Source organism: Pseudopodoces humilis, chromosome 9 (genome assembly GCF_049639895.1).
Source record: "Pseudopodoces humilis isolate 2021_Gansu_Grassland_sample_001 chromosome 9, ASM4963989v1, whole genome shotgun sequence".
NCBI lineage: Eukaryota > Metazoa > Chordata > Aves > Passeriformes > Paridae > Pseudopodoces > Pseudopodoces humilis.
Window position 1 is genome coordinate 4386068 of NC_142208.1, and position 17465 is coordinate 4403532.

The 17465-nt window shown below is 41.2% G+C and overlaps 1 protein-coding gene across 3 annotated transcripts in view; it reads right to left on the bottom strand.

The window, feature by feature from the left end:
* The window catches only part of PCDH15 (protocadherin related 15), a 665923-nt gene that overhangs the window by 534425 nt on the left and 114033 nt on the right, over window positions 1-17465 (bottom strand). For all 3 annotated transcript variants that reach the window (XM_088059571.1, XM_088059572.1, XM_088059570.1), the window contains exon 2: window positions 13749-13988. The gene's annotated coding sequence lies outside the window, so the exon portion shown is untranslated. The remainder of the gene's footprint in view (window positions 1-13748; window positions 13989-17465) is intronic.

Consider the following 17465-nt stretch of genomic DNA (forward strand, 5'->3'; position numbering starts at 1 on the left):
AACCCTGTATAAGTAATTTTGCAGCTCCTGTCTTGAGGGAAGGACAAAAACTCAAAAATTGGATATTCAATAATTGAAGCTCCATAAGCAACAGCAGCTCACAAGGTTACAGAGCAGAGCTTTTGACAGGCATTTCATGGAATTGCTCCACCAGGAACAAGGAGGACTGGTTAAGTTCCCAATGCATTTTTAGGGATGGAATTTGAGCTATCCATTCCAGGTCATTACTCATGGAAGACAAGGAAACTTCCATCTTCTCTTGTAGGTGGTTACTAAAGAACTCTCTCTTCCTCCTGGGAACACACTCCTTCTATTATTCCCCCCTCTCAAGTTTAATTCTTCATAAGTGAAAAATAAACCTGGTTATCAACATTCATTTCTGGCCTGCCCAGTGCATCTTTGCAATATTAGTTTATCTCATTTGCACAAGCAGGAAATCCAGTTTCCATGGGCTTGAGATCTGCTCCCTTTACCCTCTGCCTAACAGAATCCCAGAACTGTTTGTTTGTGGGAGTGCTTATTATTAGAATGTCTCATGTAAAAAGGGGAGAAACATCCAAAACAGCTTCCTGCTACAGTTTTGCTCTGAAGTCACCCTGGCAGCAGGCAGCATTTAACACATCTGAATGTCATCACGCTACTTTGCCATAGAATATGGAATAAGGATGAGCAGGAACACTGTGTTCTGAGGTGTGGATCTCCAGCTTTCACCCCTGCCCAAAGGACAACTTGGTAATGTCAATGCAAATCTTACACTGTACCCCAAAATATTTTAATCTATGTTGCAGAGCCACTGAAGGACTACATAAAAGAGAAGGCTTCTCCCATTCTGTTCTGGTGAGGCAAAGCTGAGTAATCCACAAAATAGTAGCTCCTTTCCCTTCCTGGGAAGATTTAGGCTGGATTTTAGGGAAAGGTTCTTCCCTCATAGGTCACTGGGGGCTGAACAGGCTCCCCAGGGAATGGGTATGGCCAGAGCTCCAGGATGACACTCTCAGACACAGCATTGAGGTTTAGGTCATCCTGTGAGGAGAAAGGCATTAAACTATGTGTCCCATTCAACTTGGGATATTCTGATTGCAAGAATCTCAGCAGGGAAATAGTGGGGGTGACTCACAGCAGAGTCACCAACAAGACAGCTCAGGTACAAAGGTCCATCTGTTGTAGGAGAAGTCAAAGTTTGGAGAAAGCAAAAACCCAGCATGACACAGCTATTATAGAGCTGCTCAATTAATGTCTTGTCATTAAAATAATATCTATGTCACAGTAGACAAGGTGGAATTAACAATAACAGGCATATCCTTTGAAAAATGGCCTGTCAAGAAGGGAACGGAATATTTTGAAGAGTTTTATTAATAAAACATGTGTATGATGCTAACCATGCAAACTACAAGGTAATACAGCCCTTAAGTAGGATAACCCAGCATTTTTCCAGTATCTTATAATGCCCTGGTGCTCCTACATCTGTTGTTTAAAGAATTCATGGCTTCCTTCCCCCCTTGGAAATCCCAGTCTGCTTCTTATTTTTTCTTTAGTCATGTCAGTTTACTCCCCAGAACAACACCCCAAACCAAAGGATCTCAAATGCATCCTTACAAAATACTTTCTCCTTTTTGTTTAAAAAACTGATGTTCTTGATGGACTGTGAACGTTGTGTCTTTGTTTACATTAATTACAATTCAGTTCAACCAAAACTAATCATGTAAGCATATCTATCTAGGCATCCAGCCTCCAAAATGCTTGGATACAAATTTAAAATGTGAAAACTAAGGCTATCCCAGAGCACTGCAACCTTGCTTCTGCATGTCACATTGGTTAAATGGAAAAAAAAAAAAAAAAAGTCTTGTTTGCTTTTGCATTGAAACTTTCTAAAGAAACCAATCAGGTAAGTAATAATAGTAAGTTTAATAGAGCAAATAAAAATCCCCTCCCAAATCAAAAGGCAAGACATGGAAACAGCCAAGAATTTGAAGGCCAAATACAGCATTCCCTAGAAAAATTGGGGTTTGGCAGGAAGTCTCTCTTAGGAGAAAGGGCAAAGCCAATTCTCAATGCAACAGAATAATTTTCATTACTTATTAGAGAACATATAGGACTGTTTGGGAATGTCACCTATCCCAAGTTTGGATTGTGAATACCTTTCGAAACCCTTGGATACCAGAAGAAATCTGGCACAGTTGTAGGCTGTCATTTCATCTCCACTGCCTACTCACTGAAAAATTAATGTGCCCATTACCACCTTTGATGATTATAATGATGTCATTTACTTGGTTTAAAGTGGATGTCAGAATATACCTTGTCTTGATGACAGCATTAAGGAAATAAAAAAAAATTCACTCCATGACAAAAAAAGTGATTAAAATTGCTATGAAATTCCCATTACTGCTGGACTTCTGACAAAAATCATGACCTTGGCAATCAGCACACTGAGGGAAGTATTAAGAGGACCACTGGTAAAAGGAAATCAACTCTAAAGTCAACAAGAAATCATCAAGAACTGGAGACTGGATTATACTCACATATTAGCTGCATGGCAGTAGCACATGACTTGACCTGGACTTGCTAAGAACCAGGCTTTAAATGAGTTTGTCAGGGCTCATCTCATATCTGGGATTCTGCTGGTGACACATTTGCTTTTGGAGGTTGTTCAGTGTGTTCCAGGCCTGCTGCAAAGCCTCAGAGCTAAAGGGCATGGCCTGGGCACAGCATTCTCTCCTCTCTGACCCTGGCTGTTACTCTTCTCCTCAGAAAATAATCTTGGTTTGGTTTTTGTCCAAATGTAAAAATGAAAATTCAACATTTCTGAAGCTGCCTCTAAAGACACAAAACACATTAAATACATGCAGATTCCACAGCAGTGACTGACCTGTCTCCACAACAAAAATAAGTGTCATTTTTAATATTTTTTTCCTGTCCCTATTTTCCCTACTCTTACTATAATACCTTCCTCAAAAAATCAATGTAATCCTTCAAGTTCCTGATTTTAAGATAAATTGATTGTACACAGAAAAGGTCACTTATTTCAGCAAAAAGGAAACTCTGGACCTGTTTCCTCATGGAGCATAGCCTGGGAGAGCAAAGCACTGAAAATTCCCATGGCAGGAACTCCCTCCCCAAGGTTTTGTGTATTTCTGACAATCCCTGTACCTCTCCTTGCCATGGGTTCCAGACAGAAGGAAAAACAGAGAACCAGAGACAGTCAGTTACTGCAAAACCTCTTTGAGCTCTCAGCTATAATGCAAATATTGAATAGGAAAGTGCTTTCTTGGCCTGAATCTGCCTTTACAATTTAAAGCTCTACACAGCAACACAGATACCACAACAAAGCAGCAATTCCAGTTTAAACACAAAAGCAACAATCCCCAAAACAGCTCTGAGAAGCTGTCTTACCTGTTGCTGTAAACTTATTATCTAAGTACATATACCCAGGCATCCATCCTCAAAAATGGTTGGATATAAATTTCAAATTTGAAAACTTAGGCTGTTCCAGCCAGGAGAGCACTGCAATCTTGAAGGTAACATTTGATAAATGGAAAGAAAAAAAATGCCGTGCTTGCTTTTGCATTGAAATTTTCTAAAGAAACCTATTAGGTGGTAATAATAATTATAATAATAACAATAGTAATAACAATAATAAAGCAAACAAAACCTACTCAAAAACTAAAGCCAAGATATGAAAACAATCAAGGATTTGAAGGCTACAAATACAGTATTCCCCAGAAAAATAGAACTTTGACAGTTAAATTTGTGATTGAGCTGGAGACCAAGTGTATTTCGTTTAATCTTAGTTCAAGCACATGCTAAGGTTAGGAAGCACCGACTGAGAAATACCAACATCAACACTAATTATCAGCAGCACCATTATTAGCAGCTCTAATTATCTCCACATGTATAATTTAAGAATATTTTGTGTCCATCTGCTGAGAAGTTGAGTTGATAACTCGGGCCCACTTGTCAGACTTCCACACCCAGCTTGTCTCCAGCGCTTGGGAAGAAGTGCAATGGACACCAACTGGCCTGCAGAGAAGCAGTTAATAATTTAATCTTTAGATGCTTAAAACACACAGGCTTTTCTGCCGGCTTTCTGTAGTGACAGGATTGGAGTGAATGGCTTCAAGCCCAGAGAGAAGGTTTAGGTTTGGTATTAGGAAGGAATTGTTCCCTGGGATGGTGGGCAGGCCCTGGCACAGGGTGCCCAGAGCAGCTGTGGCTGCCCCTGGATCCCTGGAAGTGTCCAAGGCCAGGCAGAATGGGGCTTGGAGCAGCCTGGGATAGTGGAAGGTGTTCCTGCCCATGGCAGGGGGTGGGACAGGATGGGCTTTAAGATCCCTTCCAACCCAAACCATTCTGGGATTCCAGATCCCATCCTAGAGACAGGCACATTTCTATGACTCCCAGATTGCTCCCATCTTCAATGCTCTCAAGAAGGCCAAAGCTGTCTCAAACTCTGCAGGGAATCCAGTAAATTTTTCATCCCAGTTAGGGACTCTGGTCTCTGTGCTCTGGGCCTGGTGCAGTCCTAAACCTTTACAAGTAAGGTGATGCTTGGTCAAAGGTTGGACTAGATGACATTGGAGGTCTTTTCCAACCTTAGTGGTTCTATGATTGTGAGCAACAGGAAATTCCAGAGCGAAATCAAAAAACCCCTGAAGTGACTCAAGATTCTTGAAGTGTGAGTGACTGCAGTGCTTGCATGCTGGAGGTGCCCCCCTCTGCTGGGTTTGGGGTGTGGTGGCGGCAAACAGGTCTGCAGAGAGCCTGGGACTCAGGCTGTGTCTTAGCCCAAGCTGCTCAGCAGCAAACAAAGCTCATGTGATGCACACTGTCCTTTTGCCCTTTATTTTCTCCCCAAACTGAAGGGCCAAAGAGATTCAGATTGATGCTCTCAAAGTCAGGGGTTTGTCTAAGATCTGGGAACACAAACTTTCCATAGATAAATGAGGAGCCATTAGATGTTCAATCCTTATCCAGTCAGACACAGCCTCTTGGAAAAGCCTTGAAGGCTTCTCAAACCAACAGCCACTTCCAAGAGATTATTGCTGCACTGACACAGAACCCTGTACACAGGTATTCTTATCCAGAACTGCATTTAATGGATAATTGTTCTCTGGAGAGCAGTAAGACAATGTCTGCCAGTACAATTACTTCTCAATAAATGCTCATTTTTCATATTCCAGCTCCACACTGGCTGACCTGGACATTCAGAGCCTTCATTGTAAACATGTAAAGTGTTTGATACACGCCTTGTTAAAAGTCTTTTCCCACAGGAAACATCTCCTCTCTTCTCAGCAAGATGCCAAGAGAGCCCCAAGGACACAACAGGATTTACATCATTATTGCACAGAGTGAGAAGAGCTATTTCTTCTGTTGACATTCTGCTTGCAATGAAATAGAGAAAAAAATCTTCCTGATTAAGGGACTTCCTTTAAGGTGGAATTTAAACCATCTGATACTTCAAGAGAGATCTGAGGTACACAAATAAAGCCCTCTCTTCTTTTAAAAATTAAGTATATTGAATATATGGGGGCTGAGACTAGATGGTGTTTAAGGTTCCTTCCAATTCAAATCATTCCAGGAAATTTTTTCTAGTTTATTTTCTGAGGTAAACAGAGTTGGTAACAGAGTGTGTCATCTGAGTGTGAAAATGCTAAACTGGTCTAAGTATATGTTCTGGGACAGAGATCTCAATCAGGAGACCTTTCCTCTAAGACCTTCACCAGCAGGCTTTTTATCAGTCAGCCCTGGAGAGAAAGAACTGTACTTAATAAAACCATTTGAAATTTCTCTTTTTTCTTCCACATAAAATGACAAGTTCAAATTTCACATTTTGTCAAGAACAGATATTAGACCCACAAGAAACAGAGAAGCCCCCAGAAACCAAACCAATGCACAAGGCTCTTATGTCATGTCTGAAAGATCATATAAAGCTATCAGAAAGATTATTTCATCCACCAGTAAAGAGGTTTAACCTTTAAGGTATAAGCAATACTGGGTTTTGTCTGCAATGTCAAAAAACATCATCCTGAATCTAAAAGCTTAAATGAGATTAATGACATTTTCTAAATCAGTGACTTCCCTGTTGTTCAGGAGAGTCAGTCTGCCTGTGTAAGCCCCAGGTGCCACTCAGGTGCGTGTCAAACTGCCAACCCCAGCCTGACATTTGGGATTTACCCCTGGAAGGTGGGAGCACTCCTGCCCACTCACATGGCTGAAGTGAACATTCCTGAAGGCAAATTCTACCTCAGTCAAACCAGTTCCCATGAACTGCAGCCAACAGGCAAAAATAATAATCTGAAATTTTCATCAACAGAGCTCAATCCTCAGGTTACCTCATTCTATTTAAGCCTGCACTCCCATAGAGATATTGCAGGGTCATGTCCATCCCAAACATGCTCTCATTTCTGATGGAGAAACTGCTAAAAGTAATAAAAATGCATTTGCTGCTGAGATGGGGAACGGCATTATGGGATATTGGACATACTCCTGTTCAGACAGATCCCACGGCAACACTCAGCACAGACCCAGCAGTTAAAAAGGCCATACCAGAGCAGGCTGGAGGGCTCATGGAATACCCTGAGTTGGAAGGGACCCACAGGGATCACAGACCCAGCCCCTGTTCCTGCCCAGACCCCCCAACAATCCCAGCCTGTGCATCCCTGGAAGCGCTGTCCAAACGCTCCTGGAGCTCTGGCAGCCTCAGGCCATGCCCATTCCCTGGGGAGCCTGGGCAGTGCCAGCACCCTCTGGGGGAAGAATCTGTCCCTGATCTCCAGCCTGAGCCTGGCCTGGCACAGCTCCAGCCCTTCCCTGGGTCCTGTCCTGTCAAAGACAGCAGGGAGCAGAGCTGCCTCTTGGGAAGAGCTGCAGACCATGTTCAGCTCTGCCCTCAGGCTCCTCAGGCTCCAGCTGAAAAAGCAAAGCAACCTCAGCCCTCCCAGAATCAGGTAGGCTAGTTCTTCACCTCAAATCATATCAAAAGCACAAGCCAAGGCAGTGGAAGAAGGAAAGAAAAAACCCTACACACCCTCAAACCTTTCTCCTGGTCCACCATTTCCAGACCAGGTTTTTATCAAGCCATGTTCAGTTCACCTGCTTGGTAACTTGCAGTGGGCTTCTGCTCTAAACACACATCTGCTCTCCCCTTTAGTGTGTGTGAACTTCCCTGGAATCGTCTTAATGGGGTGAAAACTCCCCTGTCCTGATTGCATAGAGCCCTGGCTCCTCAAGCTTCAGCTGAGGTCCTTAAAGCTGCAGTGAACAACTGATTCCTCTTTACACAGCACATTTTTAATGTATTGGTTAATCTTGACATTTTCATGGAACCACCTACTGCAAATTCAAACCCCTGCTCCCAAACGGCAACAATCAGATCAGAGATGAAGTCAAAATTACTTCTCTCTTGTGCATCTTTTGCCAATTACACTGAATATCACTTGGCATTTTAACAGCATTCTCTCTCACAAGGTCCTCTGCAGATCTTGTCAGCTCTCACCTTCAGAACCCCCAAAGCAACTTAGTGGCATCACTAAATATCCTCATGTATCCACAATAGGCCTGTTTTCAGGATATACTGAACAACAGAGATCCTGATGTGCTACTCACTTCAGTGGTGAGCTCCTTCCCTCATGAGCACTGATCCCAGGCTTTTAACCTCCATTTCCTACTTTCTAATCCATTGTTTATCCATAGAAGGATTTCTTTGCTAAAGCTCCCCCTAACTTCTTTAAAACACACTGATGAGCATCTAAGGCCAAAAACTCTTGATAGAGAATCCTTCTCCAAAATCCCCACCCATTGTCTGTTGCCTAATTTTGTAGTTAGGGCCTGGCGATGCGGAAGATACCGGGATGTAACGGAAAAGTTATCCGACCCCTCTCTGTTAGGATAGCAAGGCCCCTTGCAATTAGCCAATAGCATCTAGGTGTGATGTAAGCAGATGGGAGTAACACAGTGACCCCAAGCTATAAAATGTTAAGTTTCCCTGCAATAAACGCCATTTTCCCCATCCATCACATTGATGCAGTGGGATATGGACCGCGCGGCTGAGGATAGCTGCCCGTGCTGGCTCCAGCCAGGGTACCAGCCTTGCTTGAACCCCAACAGCCTAAAAAGCCACTTCAACCAAGAGGATTCACTCAAAGGCAGTGGCTTGAATGGGTACAAACAGTCCAGATGTCTGACATTAGTAAAGCTGGACAAGGTGTATCACTGTGCTCTGAAACAGCAACAAAATTAGTGCCCTCGAGTCTCTGACAGTCTCCCAGCGTGAGATTTTTGTACAAAAAAATCCTCCTTTTAACTTCTATCAGATGTGGTTATTGTTTTCTGAAGAAGTTCGCCAGTGGATATCACAGAATCTTTTTGATTACGCCTGCGAGACCCCACATCCAGCTGGAAGCTGACAGGTCCGGAATCCCAGAAACACAGAACTGACACTGCACTAGCCAAGGGCAGCCTGGTGCTGAGGGATTGTTTTTGGAAAAAAGTATTTATTAATAGTGACACCAACAGTCTGAATTAGAAAAAAATGCCATGGAAGACAACCTACAGCCTTTCAAGGTCTATAAGGCATCTAAAAGAAACTTTATCTCTAAGCTGGTTTGGGCAACTTCAGAGAGACTTCTATGTGGTCGTAAGATACACACATCCAGTTTATGTTTTTCTGGCAAAATACCCAAATAAATCAAAGGCCATCAGTCTTCCCTCTCCTTATCATACAAATAAATCAAAAGCATCAGGATTATTTTATTAAATTAATTAATAAATGTGTTAACATTATTTTTAAATTTATTCATATTTTCATATGTTGTCTTTCTGATTACAGCACACCACAACAGCTTTTATGTTCTGCACAATGAATACTGTCAAAGGAAATTTCTTCATGCAAGCCAGTCACAAAAAGTACCTAAACCTTCAGTGATACACAGCCAGTATCTTTCCAGAGTAGATTTTTTTGTGCTGAATATTATTCTTATGTTTCAAAAGAAAAGTTTAACCTCCCTTTATAAAGCAAGAATATTATTGCAAGGTAACAGCAACAATTGCTTTTGACAATTTAGATATCAGACAGGAGACTGTGAGACTTCCAGAGCTATCGGCCTCTAATAACTTTTCATGCAGTCTGACAGGTGAAATTCACTATTTAAACACCACAGCTGCTTAAATAAAAGCAAGATTTTGAATATTCCATCCTGCTGCTAATCATTTCAAGTATGCAAAGGCACACATTGTCAAACCAATTTGTTCAAACATGGATTTTTTCAGCTCAGGAAGACCTCATTTCCTGAACAACCCAAGAACCACCTATAGACTTGAACTAAAAATGGAGGGACTGAGTGTCCTGGGGTGACTTTATGATACTGGTATCCCCAATCGCCTGGTTTATATTATGTATTAAGTTCTGCACCTTTAAGACTGGCTTTGAGAGCAAGAGAGGGGGAAGAAGAAGTGCGCAGTTTGTGTTAAGGAAAAACATCACTCCCACACATCCCGCTCCTGGACTGTGGTGTCTGCAGCACGGACAGACAGCGGGACAGAGCTTCTCTCTGGCTTTTAGTTAGTTTTAGCTAGCTGAGGCAGAGGAGTTCCCTGGACCATTTTTTCTTTTTTTTCCCTTTTTTTTTTCTTGGATCTGTGCAAGCCTGCTCTGGACTCCCAGCCAAATCCCGGGAGCTCACGCCTTTGGCCCACCGGGGCCTGGGCCTCAGCACTTTCCAGCGCCGAAAGGACTGATAAGAACCTGAGCGAGCTGAGCTACACCACATGAAAAGGACTTTTTTTTCTTCCTAGACTTGCCATCCCATCGAACAGCAAGAGGTTTTATTATTTAATATTATTCAATATCTGTTAAATAAACAGCTTTTTCTACTTCTCTCCAAGGAATTTTTTTCCTTTCCCGGACCAGTTGGTGGGGAGGGGGCATTTCCCTGGGGAAATCCCATTTGGAGTTTTCCTCCCTAATTTGCCCTAAACTAGGACACTGAGTTATGGTGAGTCAGTCAAAAATTAACCATTTCAGACTGAATAACAGTTTATCATTTTCAGCTGTCTCAAAGAGAAAGCAATCCTTGAAGTTTCTGAGGGATGGAATCCCTCTCAGGTTTCGTAACACCCCTTTATCTAGTTATACCTGACTTTTTATGTGTGACAGAGCAACTTTCCTAAAGGGAAGGTTAAACCAGATTATTCTCTGCCTGACCTTGGACAAGGGATGGAGGGACAGGACACAGGGAATGACTTTCTACTGCCAGAGGGCAGGGATAGGGGTATTGGTAAGGAATTGTTCCCTGGGAGAGTGGGGAGGCAAAGGGTGCCCAGAGAAGCTGTGGCTGCCCTTGGATCCCTGGAAGTGTCCAAGGCCAGGCTTGGAGCACCCTGGACTAGTGGAAGGTGTCCCTGCTCATGGCAGGAATGAGATGCCCTTCAAGGTCCCTTCCAATCCATTCCATGATTCCATGAGAAGAAAAATGACCAAAACTTGCTGCAGTGAGTTCACTGAATGTTTTCTTTCTAAATGAAGCCCATGATAGGTGATTTACAAGTACCAGCACTTTGCTGCTCCCCTGACTTTGGGCAGCATCTGCTCCCTCCCCTCCCCTCCCCCATGCTCTTATTACATTCATGTATTGTCCAAGACAGCCATAACTGGAGTTCACTAAATAAATTTGCTTGAGAAATTTATACAGGGTTTGAAAGTTTAATGCAACTGCCAAAACATTTTGGAGTGCTGGGAGAATTAATCTTACTACTCATTATATTTATTGATTCCAATCAAGCTTCCAGACATCAGCATAGGTGCCACTGCTAAGAAATAAAAAGTTTCCAGGAAATCTTTACGTAAATCTAAAGTGACTGCCAGTTTTGGGGAAGGGAACAAAGCTAAGGAAGAGGTGTGTAATCTACATGCCAGTAAATGCCAGACTAATAGGTTATCAGCCACCACTTGAGTAGCTTTCTCCAACACTGCTTTTATAACCAGCTCATGATGAGACTTCAGCCCTCAAGCCTTCAAAAGGGCCAATATTCATAACAGTGTTTTCTCTTTCAACATTCAGTGAATTCAATTAGGGATGAAAAGCAAAAAGGCACTTCCACACATAAAGGTTGAATTTTTTTCTTTTCTTTTTTTAATTAGAAGCTGAATCTAGTTGAAGGTAGAACCTGAGCATCCATGCAATCATTCTATACTAAATAAATAGAAAGAATAACTCTGCTGCTATATCTACCCTCAAGAACAAGTGGAAGCTTTTCATTTGAGGATGGAAGAAATCAGTGACTGTGATTTTTGGAAATAATTTACCACATTAGCTTGAGTAAACCTGAGAGAAAAAGAGCCTTTGTGAAGTGATGAAAAATAATGACACAAGCTTTTTGTTTTCTACAGCTCCTACTCAAATCCTCCCTAGGACTGGAGTGCAAACAAATGCTGAGGGAACACCACATTCCAGCATTTAAAAGAGTTTGATTGAGTACAGAATGAGAAAAATGTTCTATTTACATGATTGAAAACTGATTTTAACACTATTGCTTTTCAGCTACTTTTTATTTTTTTGTGTGTGTGTGGTATCAATTATATGAGGCTACACTAGAAAACACTTCGGAAAATAATTGTTCCAAAAGTTTGCTGCAACTCTGAGTTTCTGAAGTATCATTCTCACTTGCAGTAGTTGCAGTAAATAAGAGCAGTACTGAAAACAGGCCATGTAAAAGACCTTTCTGGATCACCTTTGAGATACCAATTCCTTGAATTGGTTGGAATGACTCAGAATAAATATTTTAAAACTTTCCTATTTCTGAGCATTTTGCATTCCATTTAAATTTATAAGAGAACACCTGCAATGCTAAATAGAAAAATGTCAATAGCTTGTCAGAATTCCTTGACGTTTGCCATTTTGCACAAATATGAACTGGATGTAGTTTAATCCTATTTAGGCCTTACAAAATTAAATTAAATGTAAACTACAAATAATGATCAGTTTGAATTTTCTATTTTTCTGTGTCATCATTTGACTTTGTAAATGAGGGTGATTTTGGGACATGCTCTTAAACAGCAACATAAAAACTAGCTTAAAACTTCCTTTCTAGGTTGATTGTAAACCTGTTGTCTCCACAAAAAAAAAAAGAAAAATAAAAAAAGAAAGGAATTTTCTGCCTAGATAACACCTAACCTAGCACAGGAACCTATCAATCAACCGGATCAACCTGTGGAATTTTGTGTGGAAGTTTTCATTAGCTGATGATACTGGGAAGGTTTTACTGCTCCACTCCTGATACAAATGAGAGTTTACACTGAGTTAAGATTGTCTGACTCTTCCTTCTAACTGAAAGCACAGGTACAACCCTAAAAACCTCACAGCAATTTTATTCTCTATTAACTCAATTTCATCAGGCCTGTGGGATCCACCTTGGCAGAGGGAGTATCAGCTAGGAGAGAATGTGCTAAAGCATATCATATTAACATATATAACATATCATATTAAAAAAAATCAAACAAATAAAAAAATTCCCCAGAAATAAACTACTTTAATGTTGCTTTTTGTTCATATTTGGAGATCTCATTGAGAATCACCAGAACATATGTTAATTAACCAGGCTGGCTGATAAAGGAAACAGATGTGAGTACAGTAATCTTGTGCACTGGAATTAATTGCATCAAGTTTTAGGTGATGACACAAATAAAGGTCAGGTTGTACTGCTGAGATGATCAAGAACACAAACTGCAAATCTATTGCAACATTTAATAGCTCCCATTCCCCACAGGGCAGGAACCCTTTCAGGCAGCCGTGTGATAAGCAAATACTTAAATGTCACACCTGGAAAATTACCCAATCTGTGCCTCCCACATCAGATGCTTCCCATTTAAAACCCAGCAAGAGCAGCTCTGTTTCTGATGCATGGAAGACAATTCACACTCTCTTTCTAATTATCACTAATTGCCAGCTACAATTTTATCCACAATTTCAACCCTGAAAAGGATGCTTTCCATCAACTGCAAACAGATAACAAAAGGCTGAAAGGGAACATTACTCTCATGTGTTTGGCTATCCCCTGAAAACCCTAGTTAAGAATGTTTTATCCAGCCCCATGGTGGCATTTTTTGAATTCGATAGAATTGTGATTTAAAAGCATCAAGTAATGTGATAACTGATCTAAACTTCAATCTGCTTTTGGAAACTTCATTCTTACTCTTCATTTCTATTCTGTATTTATCTGGTTTCAGCCTCCTGCAAGGATCTTGTCCTGCTCCTGTCTGTCATTCCAGTCTGCCTCCAGTATTCAAGCATTTCATTCAATCTCTGCACCTCTAACCTGTCAGGTAAAAGTCATCTTAGAAATATTTATTCGCAGGACATCTGATCACCAGAGACGACCTAAAATTAAACATTAGGTAAACTTACTAAACTCAAGCAAATTAACACAATGTGGTTCCACTATTAACTTTAATAAAGATACATATTAAAGACAAATCACTCAAAGGTTGGATGTCAGGAGGAATTTTTTCCTGGAAAGGGTAGTCAAGAGTTGGAAGGGGGACGTTGGTGGAGTCATATCTCTGGGGGTATCCGAGGAAGGCCTGGACGTGGCACTCAGTGCTCTGGGCTGGGGACACAGTCGGCAGTGGGCAGAGTTTGAACTCCATGGTCTTTTCCAGCCCCAGTGATTCTGGGATTGTTTTCTTTATTATTAAAAAAGTGTATTCCCTGCATCTAACAGCTAACCCAAAAATGAAGTTTTAAAAAGCCTCTCACCTTTCAGCCCTGTGTGTGTGTGTGTATTCCAGTAAAACCTCCAGCTGACTGCACTGTATCCCTTGTTCTCCTCTGGGCACTTTTCTTCCACAGCTCCCCCAGCCTTGCTTGTCAGATGGACCTTATTCCACAGCCGTGAAGAAGCACCCGTGGCATCATCCCAGAGTAGCTCACTTGTTGTCCTCCTGCACTCACTTAGCAGGCTCCTCGTGGTGTTGCAGGCAGTGAGAAGCCCATGGTCTGTGGGAGAGAAAGCCAGGATAAGAGAGGAGACTACTCAGAAAGTACAGCCAGACCTGGAATGTAACACATTTGGGAGGGTTGGGACAGTTGGCTCTGTAGAGAGTGATCCCAAGCGGAAGTGCCTTCCAAAACAGTTGTGGCTCTTAAGATCAAAGAAAGGACTTGGCACTTCTCCCCCAGCCTCTTTCTAGGTATTTTAGACTGGAATTAAACAGCTACAAAAATCCCAGAATGGTTTGGGTTCCAACCAATCCCCTAAACCACCCCCAGAATGGTTTAGGTTGGAAGGGACCTTAAAGATCTTGTTCCAAACCCTTCTGCAACATTTCCTATAAAAAGAGTCCTGCTCAGTGCACTGTTCCTCAAATGGGGAAAAAAAGCCCCTAAACTCTTACTGCTCTTAATTAATTACAGCTTAAAGCCTTATGTGCCTTCAGCAAACCCCAAGGCATCTTGGAACCAAAGAGAGGTTCAAGAGCATTCAGAATGCAGAAAACACAACAGGAATGTTTCTTGTCTGTTCTCATCAGAGCAAGGGAGCACTTTATTTAAAGACCATTTTGTGAAGAGATAGCAAAAATACTAAAGAAAATATAAAGTGCAAGGCTTGTTTTTCAAAGGAAAAGGTCAGTAAGATAGGAAAATTGCAAGCTTAAATTTCTTTAAAACATCAGAAATCTTGCATTTCACAACAGTAAGAGGTTCTAGGAAAAACTGAGTGAAACCCACTGGAATGAGTTTTTAATTTCCAATTAATGGGCAGATGATGATTTGCACAGAGCCCCAGCACCAGCCTGGGGGGCTGCAGCAAGCACAGAAGCTTTGAGCTGAGAAGCAGAGCTCGAGCTGCTTCACCAGCAAAGGTGGAAGCAGAGAATGAGCTGAACCAACTCCTCTTGTCTTCAAATCACTTTTTCTTAATTAAAAAAAAACAAACCAGAAACACTTTTCTTAGATAAAAAAAGATAAAGCTTTGGTCTAAATTGCAAGGAAAAAAGTCTGCAATGCCATGGCTGAAAGCCTTGGGAGCACAATCTATTGGATGAGTTTGGCTGGAAAGGAAGCAGGGCAGAACAATGGAGTTCCTTTAACCACACAGGAAATCATGGCTGAAACAAATATTTTTCTTCCAAATTAGAGCCACAAATACTCTAAAACTGTGATAAATGTTCTGGAGTTAATCAGAAGTAAGTTCTTTAATTCTTTGTCACAGGGATGAGTAGAGATGGCTGTGTAAGGAGCTGATGCTGAAGAATAATAATCCCCTTGGATGTGAAGGAACTTGGAGCCATTGACAACACACAACATCCCTCAGCCATGGGTCATATGCTTCAAATTATAATACTCATGAAATTGAACAACACTTCAGGAGAAAGCTAATCCTGCTCCAAAGTAGGAAATGCTCCTTCTGCTTTTCAGCAGTACAAACCAGAACTTTCCTAAAGCTTCTGAAACAAAGTTGCCCACAAAAAGCGGATGAAGAAGGGAAGGTGTTAGAAACATCAGTGCTGGAGTTACTGAAGCAGAATTAATTCACCACTGATGCACAGATTTATCATGAAACCATCGGGAATCACTTCTTTGCTCCACCAGGCTCCTGCCTTAGGCTCAACACCAAAGGGGGAAGAATAAAGTAAACGGTACAGCCAGAACTTCTGAATGCTTGGATTCCTAACTTCCGAAAAGAATTCTTTGATTGCAGCCTTTGTACAGAATGTACACATACACACACAGACATGGATTACCTCGGTGTCAAAGGCTATGAAGCTCAAAGAGAAAGATTCCTCCCCAAAACAAAGGCTGGCTTTCCAAGACTCACTTTCTATCATGAATATTCTCCACTCTCCTACTCTGGTGACAAAGAGAAAGCAGCACCAATTGCATAGAAGCTGCTCTCAGACAAGTGACATTTAGCCCAGTGTTCTTCCCTTCACTGGCAATCTTCCCCCACTCCAGTGTGCTCACATTAATAAAGAATTCAGAGGTGAGCAAGAGCTCCTCAGAATATGTCAAGGACTAGGGGAGAAAAGCAGCATTAGGGAGGAAAATCCATTAGAAAAATGAGAAACAAGATCAAGTCAACCATGAATCTCACATTGAAGGACCACCAAGTTGCCTTATTAAATTGCATGTAAGGAGAAAAATATATGAAAGGGTGAAATTAGGAGAAGCAGAGATCTACTCAGTACTGAAGCACCTGAAAATCTCTTGGAATTCAAATTAATATTAATATTAAGAAAAAAATGGAGAAATTTAATTAATTATGTTTCCAGGCTATTTCTCTATCAAATCTACATGTGACCATACCTTTCCTCTGTTTTCCAGAGCAACGTACCTAATGGTTGTGGGAAGAAAGAGAGTCTCTATTATTAAGACGTATGCTCCAAAAACTTCTCTTCTTCCCTATTTTCACCTACCAGACTTCCCTGTCTGATCCATCTTACCCTCTCCTTCAAGGTTTTCCTTCAAGGGTTTGGGTTTAGCAAGGAAGTGGTCAAGAAAATCCTTGAATGTTGCTTACCCCAGAGCAACACATTTGGGCAGGAGATAAAGGGTTAAGCAGCCTGAAAAGTGCAAAGGTTCAATACTCTCAGATGCTCAACTAAATCCAGAGCTGTGACCTTAATTAAACCATCAAATGGCTTTATGACTCAGAATCAAGGTACAGCGTGTCCCATCCTCTCCTATTTCCATCAAATACATGTCTAGGACATAAAGGGCTCCAGTTAATTAAGAAGGATTGCTGAAATCATGTAAAGCATGAGAAAAAACTCAGAGGGAGGGTAATTCATCTTAAAAGGGAGAATAAAAAATTAACAAAATCACTTTGCAGCACTCGAAGGGAAAAAAATTGAATTATGCCCATTCTTAAGTTAAAATACTTCACACTTAAAACTTTGCAGATTGGGGTTCCCAGATGGGAAATATATGTTTCACTACATGCCTCTTCATTAACATTTATGAACATATTAATTAGAGCAATTCTTAACTGTGCTCACAGTACAAAAGCACTGCATACATTTAAAATCAACTGAAACCATTAAAACTCTCAAATTTAAGGATGGGAGTTGCCAAGGTTCAAAGAGCAGGGGATCAAAATAACTGGCTAAAAGTATTCAAAATAAACCAGTCCAAATATCAGAAGTTATTTTCCTATACAAAGTTGACTATATTAACAAAGGTGTTTCCTATGAGAAGACATACAATAATTTGAGTAATTTTATAGTAAAAGGTTAATGGATATAAATTACAAAAACAGCCCTTCACTGGTAGAGACAAATCATCTCATTAAGCCTGGTGACATTCCAGGATTCAGTTGTAACAGAACTGCACCAATCAGTACTTCAACAGCCTCTAAATTATTTGTTTTCTCAGCCATTATCAACTGTAAGAAGGAATGAAAGTTTCCCAATGCCAGTGACTGAACCTCATTTCAGGAGGAACCCAGGGATTTTTTTCAGATCAGGGAAACTG